The 5,000-nt window shown below is 43.8% G+C and overlaps 1 protein-coding gene across 1 annotated transcript in view; it reads left to right on the top strand.

Moving 5' to 3' along the window:
* srrm4 (serine/arginine repetitive matrix 4) overlaps nt 1-5,000 on the top strand; it is a 73,275-nt gene that overhangs the window by 1,259 nt on the left and 67,016 nt on the right. The window lies entirely within an intron of this gene.

The raw sequence follows: 5,000 nt of genomic DNA, 5'->3' as shown, positions 1-5,000 counted from the left end.
ACACACACACACAGCAAGCTGAAATGTAAATTATTTCGATTTATGTCTAGTCAGAGCTGGTCAGTTTTCTGAATGGTTTCAGTCAGACAGGTTTAAAACGTTCGTCTAAAACTCCTTCAGTTATTTCCGTGGACGTCTTGTCTTTTTTTTCCACCGCACTGTGTGACAGGACACGTACACACACGGAGGTGCTCTACCGTCTGACGGCAAACAAGAGAGCACGGCTGCGTTCCAAACCGCGTACTTACCTGCTATATATAGGTGAAATACATGTATTTCTATATACACTATACAGTAGGTAAGTACACGGTTCGGGACACAGTCGTCTGTTTGCACGTACAGCACGACAAATAATTAACCGCACTTGAAGCTTTTGTAAAATTAAACTGTACACGGTCCCATAAGGAAGACCACCTGTATGTTGATACGTGAAATTCTGGAGGGAACGTCGGACGTTGTTTTATTTAACATTTATGGAAGGAGTCTCCAGTGCCAGCGCTTTGTAACAGTTTTTGTTTTATTGTTTTAACTTCAACAGATAAAAATATGCTAATTTGTACATCCGTTTTTTACTGTAATCTAGTCTTCTTTCTGTTTGACTTTGTTCCTCCTTTATAGCGTCTTTCTGTCTCTGTCCATTCTTGCGTTCTCTTTCACTTTTCACTCTTTCACTCTGTCTCTCTATCTCTCGCACTCTATCTCTCTCTGTCTCTCTTGCTCTGTCTCACTTTATCTCTCGCACTCTATCTCTCTATCTCTCTCGCTCTGTCTCACTCCATCTCTCTCACTGTCTCACTCTATCTCTCTCTGTCTCTCTTGCTCTGTCTCACTCTATCTCTCTCACTCTGTCTCTCTATCTCTCTCACTCTGCCTCTCTCACTCTGTCTCACCCTATCTCTCTCTCACTGTCTCACTCTGTCTCTCTATCTCTCTCACTCTGTCTCCCTCTATCTCTCTCGCTCTGTGTCACTCCATCGCTCTCACTGTCTCACTCTATCTCTCTCACTCTGTCTCTCTATCTCTCTCTCACTGTCTCACTCTATCTCTCTCACTCTGTCTCACTCTATCTCTCTCACTGTCTCACTCTGTCTCTCTATGTCTCTCTGTCTCTCTCGTTCTGTCTCACTCTATCTCTCTCACTCTGTCTCTCTCACGCTGTCTCACCCTCTCTCTCTCACTGTCTCACTCTGTCTCTCTATCTCTCTCACTCTGTCTCTCTCTGTCTCTCTCACTCTATCTCTCTCACTGTCTCACTCTGTCTCACTCTATCTCTCTCACTGTCTCACTCTGTCTCTCTGTGTCTCTCTGTCTCTCTCGTTCTGTCTCACTCTATCTCTCTCACTCTGTCTCTCTCACTCTGTCTCACCCTCTCTCTCTCACTGTCTCACTCTGTCTCTCTATCTCTCTCACTCTGTCTCTCTCTGTCTCTCTCACTCTGTCTCACCCTATCTCTCTCACTGTCTCACTCTGTCTCACCCTATCTCTCTCACTGTCTCACTCTGTCTCTCTCGCTCTGTCTCACTCTGTCTCTCTCACTCTGTCTCTCTCTCTCACTCTGTCTCACTTTCTCTCTCACACTCTCTCTCTCTCTATCTCACTCTGTCTCTCTATCTCTCTCACTTTGTCTCTTATCTATTTCACTGTCTCACTCTATCTCTGTCACTGTCTCACTCTATCTCTGTCACTGTCTCACTCTATCTCTGTCACTCTCTCTGTCTCTCTCAGTTGAATTCAAATCAATTCAACAAGCTTTATTGGCATGACCATATACAGTACTGTGAAAGTCTTTTAGGCAGCCTATTTTTTTTTTTAGTACAAGCTATGTTACAGATTTTTATTTTATGACTTCTACATTATCGAGTCGGAACAAAAAACATTGTAGAATCCCAAACATTATTTTTCCAGCACAAAATGAAATGTTATAGAAGAATGTTTGTACGTCAGTAAAGAAAGCAGCGTATTACATAAGAGACACTTTTCAGACAAAAGAAAACACAATGAAGGCTGCTGGGTTTCGCTGCGAAAATAAGAAGCGAGTGCGACAGTCAAAGTCTCCAGAAAAGAACCGTGTCTGGTTCTGCACGATGCTCAATAACACTTACAGCTCATTTCCTTAGAAAACTGCACACATTCTACCTGAGACTACTATTTTTTTTTAAAGCAAAGGGACGTCACCCCAAATATTGCCTTTGTTTCATTTGTTAATGTTTACTGTTCTTTATAGTATATTTTTAAATGACGAATCATTTATTTTCATTATTTTGAAGGCATCTTTGCACTACAGCATTTCAGTACCGTGTATGTGTGTGTGTGTGTGTGTGTGTGTGTGTTTGTGTGTTTGGTTGGGTTACTCACTGTCCCTCAGACATATCTGCCTGTTACAATTTGAGGAACAGTGAGTAACCCAAAACAGAGCTCTCCTTCATTTCTCCTAACAGAATGGGCAGTGAGTCAGTGTTGGTAGAAGGGAGAGTGTGGAGTGTGTGTATTGAAACAGTGTTGGTAGAAGGGAGAGTGTGGTGTGTGTGTATTGAAACAGTGTTGGTAGAAGGGAGAGTGTGGAGTGTGTATTGAAACAGTGTTGGTAGAAGGGAGAGTGTTGAGTGTGTATTGAAACAGTGTTGGTAGAAGAGAGAGTGTGGAGTGTGTATTGAAACAGTGTTGGTAGAAGGGAGAGTGTGGAGTGTGTATTGAAACAGTGTTGGTAGAAGGGAGAGTGTGGAGTGTGTGTTGAAACAGTGTTGGTAGAAGGGAGAGTGTGGAGTGTGTGTATTGAAACAGTGTTGGTAGAAGGGAGAGTGTGGAGTGTGTGTATTGAAACAGTGTTGGTAGAAGGGAGAGTGTGGAGTGTGTATTGAAACAGTGTTGGTAGAAGAGAGAGTGTGGAGTGTGTGTTGAAACAGTGTTGGTAGAAGGGAGAGTGTGGAGTGTGTGTATTGAAACAGTGTTGGTAGAAGGGAGAGTGTGGAGTGTGTATTGAGTCAGTGTTGGTAGAAGGGAGAGTGTGGAGTGTGTATTGAAACAGTGTTGGTAGAAGGGAGAGTGTGGAGTGTGTATTGAAACAGTGTTGGTAGAAGGGAGAGTGTGGAGTGTGTGTTGAAACAGTGTTGGTAGAAGGGAGAGTGTGGAGTGTGTGTATTGAAACAGTGTTGGTAGAAGGGAGAGTGTGGAGTGTGTATTGAGTCAGTGTTGGTAGAAGGGAGAGTGTGGAGTGTGTAATGAAACAGTGTTGGTAGAAGGGAGAGTGTGGAGTGTGTATTGAAACAGTGTTGGTAGAAGGGAGAGTGTGGAGTGTGTGTAATGAAACAGTGTTGGTAGAAGGGAGAGTGTGGAGTGTGTATTGAAACAGTGTTGGTAGAAGGGAGAGTGTGGAGTGTGTGTAATGAAACAGTGTTGGTAGAAGGGAGAGTGTGGAGTGTGTATTGAAACAGTGTTGGTAGAAGGGAGAGTGTGGAGTGTGTGTATTGAAACAGTGTTGGTAGAAGGGAGAGTGTGGAGTGTGTATTGAAACAGTGTTGGTAGAAGGGAGAGTGTGGAGTGTGTATTGAAACAGTGTTGGTAGAAGGGAGAGTGTGGAGTGTGTGTAATGAAACAGTGTTGGTAGAAGGGAGAGTGTGGAGTGTGTGTATTGAGTCAGTGTTGGTAGAAGGGAGAGTGTGGAGTGTGTATTGAAACAGTGTTGGTAGAAGGGAGAGTGTGGAGTGTGTGTAATGAAACAGTGTTGGTAGAAGGGAGAGTGTGGAGTGTGTATTGAAACAGTGTTGGTAGAAGGGAGAGTGTGGAGTGTGTATTGAAACAGTGTTGGTAGAAGAGAGAGTGTGGAGTGTGTATTGAAACAGTGTTGGTAGAAGGGAGAGTGTGGAGTGTGTATTGAAACAGTGTTGGGTAGAAGGGAGAGTGTGGAGTGTGTGTATTGAAACAGTGTTGGTAGAAGGGAGAGTGTGGAGTGTGTATTGAAACAGTGTTGGGTAGAAGGGAGAGTGTGGAGTGTGTGTTGAAACAGTGTTGGTAGAAGGGAGAGTGTTGAGTGTGTGTAATGAAACAGTGTTGGTAGAAGGGAGAGTGTTGAGTGTGTGTAATGAAACAGTGTTGGTAGAAGGGAGAGTGTGGAGTGTGTATTGAAACAGTGTTGGGTAGAAGGGAGAGTGTGGAGTGTGTGTATTGAAACAGTGTTGGTAGAAGGGAGAGTGTGGAGTGTGTATTGAAACAGTGTTGGGTAGAAGGGAGAGTGTGGAGTGTGTGTTGAAACAGTGTTGGTAGAAGGGAGAGTGTTGAGTGTGTGTAATGAAACAGTGTTGGTAGAAGGGAGAGTGTGGAGTGTGTATTGAAACAGTGTTGGTAGAAGGGAGAGTGTGGAGTGTGTGTAATGAAACAGTGTTGGTAGAAGGGAGAGTGTGGAGTGTGTATTGAAACAGTGTTGGTAGAAGGGAGAGTGTGGAGTGTGTGTAATGAAACAGTGTTGGTAGAAGGGAGAGTGTGGAGTGTGTAATGAAACAGTGTTGGTAGAAGGGAGAGTGTGGAGTGTGTATTGAAACAGTGTTGGTAGAAGAGAGAGTGTGGAGTGTGTATTGAAACAGTGTTGGTAGAAGGGAGAGTGTTGAGTGTGTGTAATGAAACAGTGTTGGTAGAAGGGAGAGTGTTGAGTGTGTGTAATGAAACAGTGTTGGTAGAAGGGAGAGTGTGGAGTGTGTATTGAAACAGTGTTGGGTAGAAGGGAGAGTGTGGAGTGTGTGTATTGAAACAGTGTTGGTAGAAGGGAGAGTGTGGAGTGTGTATTGAAACAGTGTTGGGTAGAAGGGAGAGTGTGGAGTGTGTATTGAAACAGTGTTGGGTAGAAGGGAGAGTGTGGAGTGTGTGTTGAAACAGTGTGGGTAGAAGGGAGAGTGTGGAGTGTGTATTGAAACAGTGTTGGTAGAAGGGAGAGTGTGGAGTGTGTGTATTGAAACAGTGTTTGAATTTGTTACACTCTGTTAGAAAGTGCAGCTCTGTCTCCACTCTCA

This window comes from Ictalurus punctatus, chromosome 22, assembly GCF_001660625.3.
Source record: "Ictalurus punctatus breed USDA103 chromosome 22, Coco_2.0, whole genome shotgun sequence".
NCBI lineage: Eukaryota > Metazoa > Chordata > Actinopteri > Siluriformes > Ictaluridae > Ictalurus > Ictalurus punctatus.
The sequence above is the reverse complement of the archived record's forward strand: the minus strand, read 5'-3'. Positions and strand labels throughout refer to the sequence as shown.